The sequence below is a fragment of the Rattus norvegicus genome, chromosome 14, assembly GCF_036323735.1.
Source record: "Rattus norvegicus strain BN/NHsdMcwi chromosome 14, GRCr8, whole genome shotgun sequence".
Classification (NCBI taxonomy): Eukaryota; Metazoa; Chordata; class Mammalia; order Rodentia; family Muridae; genus Rattus; species Rattus norvegicus.
The window spans coordinates 95,063,438-95,078,067 of record NC_086032.1 but is presented as its reverse complement, the minus strand read 5'-3'; the positions used below and the strand labels follow the sequence as shown (position 1 = coordinate 95,078,067).

At 39.0% G+C, this 14,630-nt stretch overlaps 1 protein-coding gene across 1 annotated transcript in view; it reads right to left on the bottom strand.

Moving 5' to 3' along the window:
• The window catches only part of Vstm2a (V-set and transmembrane domain containing 2A), a 243,931-nt gene that overhangs the window by 39,122 nt on the left and 190,179 nt on the right, over positions 1–14,630 (bottom strand). The gene's annotated exons all lie outside the window — the stretch shown is intronic.

The window sequence follows — 14,630 nt, the reverse complement described above, 5'->3', positions numbered from 1 at the left end:
AATAGTCTGATAAAGCATCTGTGGTCTCTTACAGTTTGAAGAACATCTGTCCATGCCCTTCTGACTTTTAACGTCTATATTGTAATTCAGGTGTAATTCTAATAGGTCTGCTTCTATATGTTGCTTGGCCTTTCCCCTTGAAGCTTTTAATATTCTTTATTGATCTATATATTTAGAGTTTTGATTATTATATGATTTGCAGACTTTTTTCTTGTCCAATCTATCTGGTGTTCACTATGCTTCTTTTATCTTTATAAGCATCTCCTTTAGAAGTTTTACTTCTGTGATCAGTTTTATTGGCTTTCTTTAATGGAAACTCATTTTCTCCAATTGTTTGTCTTTTCCTCAATTTCTTTAAGGGATTTATTCACTTTTTTAAGTATCTCTATCATCCCAACGATGTTTTTACGGTCTTTTTCTTGGGCTTCAGTTGTGTTGGAATTTCAGAGCTTGTTGTAGTAGACTGACTGGACTCTGATTGTGACATATTCACCTGGCTATCATTGACTGTGTTCTTATTCTGGCTTCTAGGTGTCTGGGGTTGTAAATATATGTCTAGGCGATGGTATCTGGGTTTGTCTTTGTTGGGTGGGTATTTCGTTGCTTGCTTTCTTTTTCCTCTCTGATCTTCTGGCTCGTCTGGCCTGTGCTTGAGCAAATAGTCTCCAACTGAGTTGGCATATGAGCATTTGATGACTGGTGGAATAGCCTCTTGTTGAGCAGTTGGACTCTGTCCACGTAGAGGGTAGGAGTTCTGGCAAACTTTCTGACTTCTGTTCCAGTAGGAAATCTACGCCCAGTTTAGAAGCTGGAGTTCTGGTGATTGTTGTCTCTAGTCCAGCAAGGAGTGTTCTTTTGAGTGCGGCTTGGATGTAACTGTGAGAAGGGGAGAGGGACCAGAGATCGGATGGACGACATACCTAATCTTATATCAGGTATGACCTATGGTCGGGCAGGGACTTTCTGCCTTGGAGAGTGGAGAATGTGAGGAGCAGGGTTCATGGGTGGCTTGTTTATCTGTTGTTCTAGCAGGTGGGCCTGTATTTACACAGAGGTGCTTGCTGGAGGGAACCTAGAGAGTGGGGGAGGTTTGTGGACAGGGCACCTTTGTGGCCTGTGCTTGGGCAAGGGACGTCTGCCCCAGGGGGTAGAAATAGTCACCATCCAACGTGTTAAACCAGAACCCTCTTCTCATACTTAGTCATTTAACAAATCTTTATGTATCCCCACAGGCAGTTTTACACACTGGAGATTGAACAGTATCACACTACTAAAGAAACCAACCAACCAGAGCTCCCAGGGACTAAACCACCACCCAAAGAGTACAGGGACAGACCCATGGCTCCAGCTGCATGTGTAACAGAGGATGGCCTTGTTGGGCACGAATGGGAGGAGGAGCCCTTGGTCCTGTCAAGGCTGGAAACTCCCCCGCCCCAGTGTAGAGGAATGTTTGGGTAGGGACACAGGAAGGGGTGGGTGGTTGGGTGGGGAACACCCTCATAGAAGAAGGGGGAGGAGTATGGGATAGGGGGTTTATGGAAGGGAAACTGGGAAAGGTAATAACATTTGAAATGTAAATAAAAGAAATCCAATAAAACGTTAAAATCAAATCAGAATTTCTTTGTTTCTTTTCTCATCTCTGTGAATCCCATGAACACACCTTACATGATTTGCTGGAAATTCACAAATGAGTATTTTGTGGGTCCAAGATGTAAATATTAAGACACTGTAATAAACATGTTGAAATTGCTTAGCATGAGAAAATATCCTTTCATGGCAGTGTTTTAAAAACAAAGAAATGAAGGGACTTTATGGTACCTAGAACCTAGATTTCATAGAGATTGCTTCTCTAGGATCATAATTTAGAAGGGTTCCAAGTTGCTATACAAATTGAGAGGTATTATACAATTGAAGTTTGCTAAGGAACATTCCAACATTAGCGATTTACATCAAAAGTGTAAAACAAAACCTGAAATATTTAAGGTAAAAAGGAGAGTCTTCTTTATGAGTATTTTATATTACACAGTACACAACCCGAAGCTGACAAAACAATTCAGACATGGTACCATGCACCTGTTCAGAAATCTCTTTAGTGTCCAATAGTTTTGAGATCCAATGCTTCATTCATCTACTTATAATTCATAAGAAACTGTGGTTTTGTTTCTGAGTCCATAAGCATTGTCTGTCCAGGTGTTCCGTAGCTCTTCATCCACACATCCACCCAGTAAGCAGTGAATCAAAGTGAAAATTAAAATCTGTTTTGAACTGTGGTATCACAAATGTCTTACAGCACACAATTTCATATTGTTTATTATTTTTCTATAACAAAATAGGTTCGTACATAAATTTCTGGAAACAAATTTTTGCAAACCACATGATTTCCACTGACGTCTTTAAAATTTGTCATTATAATACTAAGGCTTTTTGCTGACAATGTAGTAAGACAATAGATATCTTGGCGGACACACATCCCAGCCACACACTTTCTTACACTCAAACCCTCACATAAAAGAACACACAACACAATAATCTTAGATCTAATTGATAAGATATAATTGCCCACCTAAACATACAAAGCCCGGTACCACCCATCCTTTAGGAACATTAATAACAACCTGTAAATACACAGAGCAGAATCTTAACATCACCTGCCATGGCTTCTCACCCTGTCCTCCTTCTCTTCTCCTTTCTTTCTAGTCTCCTCCTCTTCCTTCAAACTTCTCTCCTATCCATCCTTCCTTCTCCTTCAATGACAGGCCTCCTTGTATCCTGTACCTGCCCCTCACCTGTACTTTACAAATTCAATGGGGAGGTGGTTCTGGTGAAGTCACCTGATTCCTGAGTAGTGACTAGGCAGCTGTCCTAGGGGCAGTGGAATTAGCATCAAAATATAGATAACTCCAGGGCAAACCACAACAGGTTCTAGATAATCCATGTTATCTTTTTTGAAACATTGTTCATTATTCTCTTGTTCTATTAGCTTACAGAATACATTAGTTGCTAATTTTATTTTAACCTTATGACCAGATTTGAATCTTGGTTTAACCATTTAACCAATATCCTATTGGAATAGAATGAAGAGGATTCTTTAGTTTGTCTAGCCTCTCTACCACAAATATCCTCCTCCAAGAGCTCACACTTTGCCCTATGGGCTATGTTGTACCAATCCACAAAACCATTCTATTTCCCTCTGCCCTTCAATTAGTTGTAACTCTGAGTCTGCATTTGTTCTTCTATTCAGCTTGCCTACTTGACTTTTTTTCTATCTCAGTGGGAATCAAACTTTAATATGCTTTAAATCTCCTGAGTACCTTTTAAATATACATATCACACACACACACACACACACACACACACACACACACACACACACACTATATGGAACTTGAGGCACTTGGGCTGCCAGTGTCTCCCACAAGAAACACAGTCTAACAAAAACACCAGTAACAGAAATGGGAAGTCTGAGTCCCAAAACAGAATAGATTATCAGAGATGAACTGAGTTAGATTTAATTTGAAAGCCTCTTTTCTGTGGACCTTAGAGAAGAGTCTTCTCTGCCACTTTGTGAGACCAGTATATATCCTTATTGCATTGTAATCTTATCCTTACATCCCTGGTAGCAGCTGGTAGCCATTACCACGAAAATCTGTCCCTGCTGCAAATGGAGACTATCATATAAAACCACAGTTGAACACAATGCAAAAATCAGCAGATTGTGGGGATCCCAGCCCCTGTGGGTATATCTATACCACAGCTTTTAAATCTATGGCTCAGCGAACATTGCTGAAGAGGAGGGTAGAAATGTAAAAGGAAGAATGTAAGGAAGTTTGATATGAAGCAGTCTGCCTTAGAAATGGATGAACAGGCAATACTGGAACAATGGTAATATCAATAGACAGGCTAATACGAAAAAGAGGAAATTCCATGGGGTCCCATACCTAGACAAGAACTACATGCAACTTCTGGGAGGAGAAGCCCCTTTTTGTCTAAGGCAGCAGTCAACCTATCTTGAAACCATGAACAAACCAACACTAACAACTTAGCAGGTTGAATATATATATATATATATATATATATATGTATGTATGTATGTATATGTATATATATATATAACTATAAATAAAATACTATGTTTTAATTATTATTCGGAGAGATATTATATGGATTTTCTTTTACACCTTCCTTAAGCCTGGTTCTACTTCCTTTCTTTCTCTTCAGCAAATATAAGATGCCTAGAAGAAGGTACACGAAGGGCTCCTGAGGTCCTGCCAGCTCAAAGTCTCTTCTGCTCACGCAGTGCCAATATGGGGCTTTCGTAAGGTCTTTTACTTTGCATACCATAAAGTTTATTTCAAATTTAACTCTTTGTTCACTCTCCAAATTCCAAACACATTTTCACCGATTTGATGTTCCTTTTCGTTGCCACTCAGTAGAGTTTCCCCAAATTTAACCGTATCTATATAGCACAATAAGGAAGTTTGCCCCAACTACCTTCTAGACCGAAGGTGCTCTTGATGATTTTAGAGGAATGAGTTTGAATCTACCAAAATTTACATAAACAAGCCTCTTAAAGCCTCTTTTGAATTTGAATTGCCAGAGTATGAATAAGATAAGGAAGAAAATATCATAAAACTAACATTATTGAGTGAGGTTATGTTGTACTAAAAGCCTGCTGATATTTTGTTGTAAATATTGTGGGCTATGGGGAATTTAACCAGAACCTCAACACAGGAAATGGTTATGGGTTTTGCTGAGGTAGGCTTCTTCCCAAGGACAGATAAATAGGGATTTTGATGACTCGGGATTTCTCTTTCATCGTTCATATGGTAGGGAACACACATATATATAGAACAACTGAAAAAAGGTTTAAAATTAGGAAAGAGGTTGGCTTTTTCACTGATTCATATTTCAGATGGTAAGGAACAAAAATTTCTAGGCCAAAAGGGAAATAAAAAATAATTATCGCTTACTCAGAAAATGAAATTAATGAGAAGGCTATTTAAATATCGATTGGATTTAGTCAAACTCTGAAGCCTAATCCTTTTGTTCTTGGGTGAAATAAATGAGCCGAGCAGTCAATTCAGCAAGTTAGATTATATAGTCAGAGTCCAGTCAAGAGGGAGTATTAATCTCATTCTTCAGGGGATACCTTGTCCTCACCCCAAAATTTTAAGTGTTAAAACGTAAGCTGATAACATGAGAAATACTGATAGCCAAGGTTTGGGGCTATGGACTGTACCCGCCAAAACTGGTTACTTAAGAGCAAGAGTTTTGGCTTGAATCAAGTGACAAATAACTTAAATGTTCAGGAGAAGGGAAAGAAAAATATTATAGTCTCAAAAGAAGATTTTGGACTAGCTATGGAAGCCTCTCAGAGGAATGGATGTTTGGTGGTGTGTGAGCAAAGCTGTTTTAAATTCTTATCTGAGAAACCAAGGAGAGGGATATACAAAATATGAGCACCAGTGCCAAATATTACAAAGCATGCAATATTTTCTCATGGGCATTTTGAGGAACATTTAATATTTTTCTCAGAGCTGGAAAAATGGCTCAGTTAGTTATTCTGAGGTAACAAGGACCTGACCTCGATCCCAGAATACATGTAAAAGTATGGATAATATATGCATGTATCATCCCGTATCAGGGGAGACAGACACAGAGGGAGACCTGTGGCTCTCTGTCCAGTCAGCCTAGGCCACTTGACCAGTTCCTGAGCAGTAACAGTACAGAACCTGTCTCAAAAGTAAGGAAGAGGGTACCTGAGGAGCAACTTCAAAGATTGTGTTCTGCTGTCCACACACACGGATGAACAAAGTTCACCCCCTAGTCAGTCATCCTAAACTGAAGTAATATTAAAACAAAGACCAATAAATAAATGAATTTTAGAACCTAGCTTCAAAGAACAAGTTAAGATCTTTGGGGTAGATAAATGAAAACATATCCACCCCAATACACAATAAAACACAATGTCAAAGAACATGTGCTGGACGGTCTGGAGAAAAGCTGACTCTCCACGGAGGGACTGTAATGTCTCCACAACAGGCAGATGTAGGTATATGGATACGATTCTTCTGAAGTGCTGACTTCAGAAATTTAACCGTGTATCAAACAGGCCCAACTAGAATGATGGTGAAATTTCAAGTCGCTTGGTTCTTCCACTTTCACTTAAAACTATTTTTAGAAAATGAAATTCTTTTTCTTTTTAAAAATGAACATGCCTTTGATATATGAGATTAATAAAAATCTCCATCGGAAATTTAAGATAGGAAACATATTTTCAAACAACTCCTAGACTGTGCGGTCTCACGGAATAGTTGATGTTCCTACATTGTGTTCAACATCTCACAAGTGACTCCCTTCCCGACTGAGATGTGGAGAGGAGAGAGGGATAGAGACCTCTCATGTGGGCTGATCAAAACTAGATCTGAGGTTTTGAGCATTTAGTAATGGCAGTGTTTAAAACTGATTAATGGCATGACTTCCCTGTGCTGTTCGGACACCTTTCTGGGCAGATGTTTTCTTTCCTGCAGCTGTGTCTTCCCATCTGGCTTCTGGGTTTAAACATACACAGTTAAATATTAATTTATGGTGCTGGGCTCCCTCAACTCATCTGGACAAACCTTGGGGACAAGATCTTGGGGGTCTTCAGTCAGTTTGAACATGGCTTGAGCTCAGAGCATAGCCCCCGTTCAGCCCACTGGTAAAGCTCAGGCTTCCTTTGGTCCTAACCAAGTCTGCAGGTGTTGCCAAATGAGCTCCTAATGTCACGTGTTCCTCTGTTATTTGTTGGGAGCTGGGCAATGTTACTCTAGCTCTTCAGATTGACAGGCCGAAACCGGCACACGTTATCTCCCACATTTTGCTTACCTACCAAGCTACCATGCCCTCCTTAAACTAGTACTGGATGTTAGGAAGTGGGGTACTTCAGCTCTGTATCACAGGGTAGGGTTGCAACATACAACAAAGCAGCTTTCTACGTTTCCGTTGACACAACAAAGGTTGTTTAACCATTGTTACCTGTTTCCTGTGACAACATACCCTTCTTACAGGACTGGATATATCACACCAACCATTGTATTTTGGTAACAACGTAACCATCTTGTTAGACTAACAGAGTTATCATTCCAGATAAATGAAACATTTTAGGTATAAACATACTAAGAATGGACAACTGGTGAGGTATAGTGAAATATATTTAAGAGGAAAAATGAACTTTAAAGAAGAATATATATATATGTATATATTTGTATGTATGTATATATCAATGTGCATAGAGATTAACAATGAGAATAAATGTAACTATTAACCTTTTAAAAGTTTCTGTTTAAGTTATACAGGCACAAAATATAAAAAGAAAGTAATTCTTGAAGCTTTTACTTTTATTATTTAAATCAAATTTCTAACTGTCCTACTCTTAAGCCCTTCTCTTATTAATTATTGCCTTTGGGTTTTAACTAACTTGCATTATGTGTATTAATTGGGCCAAGTGTGAAATTTTTCATATATGCATATAGTACATAATAATCAAATCTGCACTCTCTAATCAGTTGTCCTGTATCAGTCATGTGCCAACTCTGTTAGTTACTGGTCCACACTCGGGTCAAATTTGCTTAGCTCAGGAGAGTGGGCGATGCTTATTTTTCTGTCTGGCTCATTTTACTTCATATAATGTCCTCCACTTGGATTTACTACATATGGTAATATTTTCTTTTTCTCTTTTCATGAATAATATATGTCACTAGGTACATATATATCCCATTTTCTTTATTCTAACTCTCTTTTCTTTGACACCTAGGCAGCCTTTGTTTCTTAGTCATGAATAGGACTGCAGTAAATGTGACTATACACATATTTCTTTGTTGTGCCGAATATTTCCTCTGTGTCTATAACAAGGAGAGATGGCTCAGCAGCTAAGGGCAGTGCTCTTCTAGAGGTCCTACACTCACTCAATTCCCAGAAACCACATGGTGGCCATAACCATCTGTAATGAGATCTGATGCCAGATTATCCTGTTGTGTCTGAAGTCAGCTACAATGTACTTATTTATATACGTAAAATAAACAAATCTTTAAATGAAAACTCCAAAACAAACAAACACGCACACACACACACACACACACACACACACACACACACACAAGGAATTGGGCTGCTGAATCATACGGTCATCCTAAGATCTGTTTGTTGATGTTGTTTTATATAGGCTTAAAATTTTTTTTATACCATTTGTTTTGCTTTTGGTGGTTATACTGATATTTTTATGCTGTTTGAACCAACAAGTTTTATTGAGACTACTTAGTGGATTCGGAGTGAAGGTTTATTCATAGGAGCAGAAGTGACTCAAGACAGGTGCATCATTAAGAGCTCAGCCCAGCACGGGTGAAGACTCACAAAACCTGGAAACTTGGAGCACACTGTACAAGCTGTAGGCAGCTCAACAGGTAGACTAGTGTCTCAGCCAAACTGGGAGGTCTGAACCTCTTCCAGGATCTGCTATGTCTCTGTTTTTCTCCAGGCAGCTCTGGTCTGAGCGTCTGATATAATTTTATTTATATTTTTAGGAGGACAGGTCATACTCTTCTATGTCTTTAGCCATTACTCTACAATGACTAGACTAATTGACATTCCTAGCAACAGTGTTCTAAGAATTTTCCCCCAACATGTTTGACTGTATATTTTTGAAATACCCATTATAATTGGAATGAGGTGGTATCTTATACTAGTTTTGATTTGTGTTTCCCTGAAGGCTAATGTTGACATTTTTTTTCAGTACTTTGACAATCATTAGTATTTCTTAAGATAGTGCATTCAATTGATATTCATTATATTATGTTCTTGACTTTCCTTTCCAATCCTGCATCTAGACTAGTCTTTGGTACACATCTTAATATACTTTTATACCGGAACGCATGCGCATAGGCATTCTAAATGCAAGTAGGAATATCTCTACTCCAACAGAAAGTGGCCTGGCAGCCTTTCCTGGTTGACAGCTGCCCCGGGGAATAACAACTGATGCGTTTTTCCCGCATCTCCCATTGCTGCTGATCTTGAATTCCAGAAGTAACTGGGCACTGCTTTCAGTTTCTTCCACATTCTGCCTTTTCTGTTTATGAAGTGTGTCCTTGCTAGGGCTATGGCTCGAGTTCATTCTTTTTATTTCTGAGAATTTTTCTACGCTGAGTGTCTCACTATGTATTTATTGGCTTCTGACTAGTGGGAATGTGAGTTACTTCTGGTATGTGGAGTTATGAGTGTTCCTGTATGCATCAAGCAGGGAACAGATGTTCTCAATTCCTTTTGTATAGATCCAGGAGTAGACTACCTGATATGGGGAAATATCATGCTTTATTTTTTAGAAGAAACTGCCAAACAAATTTCCAAACAGTTGCACCATGTTCTACCCTGCAAACAATGGCTACTGGCTATTTTGTCCTCAATTTTCTACTCTGGCTTTATCAGAAAATGGAAACCACTTACTAGGCTGGAGGCTACAATGACAATATTATAGAAGCTAAAGAATTTTGTATTAGGACTAAATTCACTCTAATATCTTTCAAAACTCTTAGACATAGGTGCTATTCCACATAAAAGGGCTGTGGCATAAGTTACTCCTACGTCTTATGTTCCAAAAAGGTTTTTAAAAGATTCTAACAAACATCCACTGTCCCGTGATAATGTCCTGCTGTCAATCACACTAGCTTTCAACTACAAATATCAGTTTTGAGTCGAATTACATCCTTTCTCATAAATAGTTAAGTTCTAACCAATATGCGCGTGAATGTGACCTTATGGGGAAACTGAGTCTGAGAGAGATGTGATCCTGATTAGACTGAGTTGAATTGAAGTAGAGTAGGTCCTGATCCAATGACTAACACCGTCAGAAGGATTAGAGACTTGGAGATGAAACAAAATGGACGAGTAAACAAAGCGTCATGTGCAATGGGCGTCTTAAATGTTAACCTGAGTCATCCAGAATGCTTGGATTTTTGAACATTGTATTCTGGGTATTTCTGTGAGGGTTGATCTTTGGATAAGATCGACAATTCATTTGCTCGATGAAGTAGATCAATCTTCATAATTGTGCATAATGTTCCTCTAGACAACTGAAGGCTTGAATAAAATAAAAAAGCCCAACTTTCCTATGAGTGAAAAAGAACTCCAACTATTTCCTGGATTTCCAGCTAGGAAATCAGGGTTTTTATGTCTTCAGAACTGAGCTGAGCTTTAATCTTAGGTCTGGGTCTGGAATTTGCTTATCTTTGTATGAAAAACGTAGTTACGCACTTCCCCAGGTTGTTGGACTTGTAACAAAGCCATAGCCCTTTTCCCTAGCCCATTTTCATTCCCACACACCAACTCATCCTAGGGTTCTTGAGACTCTGCGACTCCGGCCTCCATAATAGTTGTCTTAGTCAGTGTTGTATTCCTGAGAAGAGACACCATTACCAAGGAAAGTCTTATAAAGGAAAGCATTTAATTTGAGGCTTATTTACAGTTTTAGAGGTCAGTCCATTATCAACATAGCAGCACAAAGGCATACCTGGGGATAAAGAGGGAGCTGAGAGTCACATCCTGTTCCCTGGGAAGACAGAAATGTCAAGACCATCCCAGTGACAAACTTTCTCAAAGAAGGCCATACCTACTCCAACAAGACCACATCTCCTAATTCTTCTAATCCTTTCAAACAGCCCTACTCTCTAGTGACTAAACATTTGGATATATGAGTGTTTGGGTGCTGTTTTTATTCAAAATGCCATAGTATCAAGAAATATTTTCTTACAGAAAACAATAACGACGATGACAACAACAACAACAGCAGCAGCAGCAGCAGCAGCATTTCCGCTCCTTTTTTCTGAATAGACCTGGCTAAAATCTGTTAAATAAACAGTACCCATTGTGATACACATACAACAGAATTAATTAATATGTAAATCTAAAATAAAAATGACTATTTCCAAACTGTAATATTTAAAAAATATTTTCTTAGAGTTTTTGTTTTTTTAAATTCATTTTACCAGTTGTGAATTATATATATATATGTATATAATCCTTTTTTTATTTTTACTTTAAAGTCACGATGTAGGCCTTCATGATGTAGGCCTGGTAAATATCTGTTACTTGTATCTGGAGCATTATTTTTGTAATTATCTTGATGTTTTCTAAACATATTTTTTGGACTCTAAGAATGCTGTCTTATCAAAGATTAAAACAGAGACTGAAGGAACACCCATTCAGAGCCTGCCCCACATGTGGCCCATACATATACAGCCACCCAATTAGACAAGATGGATGAAGCAAAGAAGTGCAGACCTACAGGAGCCGGATGTAGTTCGCTCCTGAGAGACACAGCCAGAATACAGCAAACACTGAGGCAAATGCCAGCAGCAAACCACTGAACTGAGAACAGGACCCCCGTTGAAGGAATCAGAGAAAGAACTGGAAGAGCTTGAAGGGGCTCGAGACCCCATATGTACAACAATGCTAAGCAACCAGAGCTTCCAGGGACTAAGCCACTACCTAAAGACTATACATGGACTGACCCTGGGCTCCAACCTCATAGGTAGCAATGAATATCCTAGTAAGAGCACCAGTGGAAGGGGAAGCCCTGGGTCCTGCTAAGACTGAACCCACAGTGAACTAGACTGTTGGGGGGAGGGCGGCAATGGGGGGAGGGTGGGGAGGGGAACACCCATAAGGAAGGGGAGGGGGGAGGGGGATGTTTGCCTGGAAACCGGGAAAGGGAATAACACTCGAAATGTATATAAGAAATACTCAAGTTGGGGCTGGGGATTTAGCTCAGTGGTAGAGCGCTTACCTAGGAAGCGCAAGGCCCTGGGTTCGGTCCCCAGCTCCGAAAAAAAGAACCAAAAAAAAAAAAAAAAAAAAGAAATACTCAAGTTAATAAAAAAAAAAAAAAGAATGCTGCCTTATTTAATGACATTTCATTAAATTCTCGTTCTGGTCCTCCTGCTGGCCCAGCACATATTTCCTATAAAGCTACCCTTTTGAATTGTTTTTAATGGGTTTTGAAATATGTGTGTATGTGCATGTGCATGCAAATCCAGATAAGGGAATCAGATCCCTCAGAGGTGAAGCTACGGGCAGCGATGAGCTCTATGAAACGAGTGCTAGGAACTGAGCTCGCAGTAAACCTCTGAAAAGCTGAGCCATCTCCCCAGTTACAGCCAACGCTTTAATGGCCGCTTCATTCCTTTCCCTTTGTTGGTACTAGTTACAAACAGTGACTTGTTCATTCTTGTCCTTTACATTTCTGTCATGGAAGATTCTGTGGTTAAGTGGATTTAACAGTTTTCTTTTTTCTTTTTCTTTTTTTTTTTTTTTCGGAGCTGGGGACCGAACCCAGGGCCTTGTGCTTGCTAGGCAAGCGCTCTACCACTGAGCTAAATCCCCAACCCCTGGATTTAACAGTTTTAAAAGATCGAGTAAATATTTTTTTACTCTTAATTACAAAAACAAAAGCATTCATCTACAGGACATATTCAAAAAATCAGAAAATTGAAAGTAAAAAAAGCACCAGCCATGATTACAAACCTAATGTTTGTTAACCTTTTTTTAGCGTGGTCTCCAGGGACTGAACTCTGGATATTAGCCTTGGTGGCCAGAATCATTACATATTGAACCATCTCTCTATCCGTAAATGATTATTTTGACAGACTTCAAGTACAATTTTAGTTGAGAGTTTGATTTTCCATTATAAGGTAATGTTTGTCCCCCATGTATGCTCTAATACATAGCTTCCTTGTCTTTCTCATGTAGTTTACCTGTTCGAAAAGAGCTACTATAGAATTGGGTGCCGTAGTACAGACATACAAGAATGAACATATTCAATCAGTGATTAGTAGTGATGATAAAAAAAAGTATATGCCTTTGGTGGGTATACATACGTGAACATCATATAGTCTTTATGTAAAATAGCTACATATACTTACAGGAAACCTATTTTCAGCATGCGTTTCAGTTTGAACATTGAAAAGTTGCTATTCTGCACATTGCTATTCATTCTCCTGGCCTCTGGACTTCTTTCCTGTCTCACCCATAGCTGATCCCGTCCCCCTTTTCACTTCCTCCTCCTCTCTTCTATCCAGATCCCTCCCTCCCTCTGCCTCCCACAATTATTTTGTTCCCCTTTCCAAGTGGGATTTAAGAATCCTCACTTGGGCCTTCCTTCTTGCTTAACTTATTAGGCTCTGTGGGTATTCTGTACATTTTTGTTAATATCCACTTATCAGTGAGTATATACCATGCATGTCCTTTTGGGTCTGGGCTACCATTTTGTAGCTCCATCCATTTACCTGTAAAGTCCATGGTGTCCTTGTTTTTAACAGCTGAATAGTATTCCATTGTGTCAATGCACCACATTTCCTGTACCCATTCTTTGGGTGAGGGACATTTAGTTGCTTCCGGTTTCTCTCCATTATGAGTAAGGCTGCTATGAACATGGTGGAGCACATGTCCTTGTGATATGGGAGAGCATGTTTTGAGTACATTCCCAGGAGCTGGGTTTTTGGTAGGAATATTTTCAATTTTCTGAGGAATTGTCAGATTGATTTTGAGAGTGGTTGCACCATTTTGTACTCCCATCAGCTGTGGAGGAGAGGTCTCCTTTCTCCACATCCTCGCCAACATTTGTTGTTGTTTGTTTCTCATCTTAGCCATTCTGATTGGCACATATGTGGCAGGAGACTGCCTTGTCTGGTCTTAGTGGGAGAGGATGCATCTAACCCTGTAGAGATTTGATGTCCCAAGGAAGGGGGAAGCCCCCAGAGGAAGCACCCTCTCAGAGGCAAAGGGGATGAGGAATGGGGGAAGAACTTTGGGTGGGAAGCTGGGTGCAGGGCAAAATTTGGGGTGAAAATAAAATAAAAGAAGTTATTCGTACCAGTTTATCTGCACTGTTGCCATTAATGTTTTTATGAGTGACAATTTTCTTTACGTTTATTTACTGTATAATGCCTAATTATTCACATATATATGTATGTGTAAAATCATCAGATCCAGACACACTACTAACATATGCTAACAATTTCAGTATTTGGGAGGCTGAGGTGAATGGATTACAACTTTGGAGACAGTGTAAGCTATGGTATGAGAATCTGCCTAAATTACAAAAAAAAAAATCATATACTTGCTCTCTGCTGAGCAAATTCTATAATATTATAGTTCCTAAATATAGCAAATTATTCTTCATCCAAAAGTCAAGCAATATTTTATTCAATTTTTTCATAATTTTTCTATTATCTTCATGCTTCTTCATTATTAAACTCTTAACAGTAAACAGATTGGTCATTTTCAATTTTTATCTCATATTCGTTATTTTATGCTACTTCTCAGATTAATAATATAAATATACATAAATTCTTAAAATAATCTGGACAGCAAAAAGAATTACTTTTATTATTTGAAAAAGATCTCACTGTTTAGCCACTACTAGCCTAAGACTTGTTAGATATTAGATCAGGCTGACCTTTAACTTAGGGATCCACCTGTCCCTGCCTCCCAAATGCTGAAATTAAAAACATGAACCACCACCATCCCTAGCTCCCTCTGTAGCCTGGACTACAAAGTGAGTTCCAGGACAACCAGGACTACCAGAAAACCCCTGTCTCAAA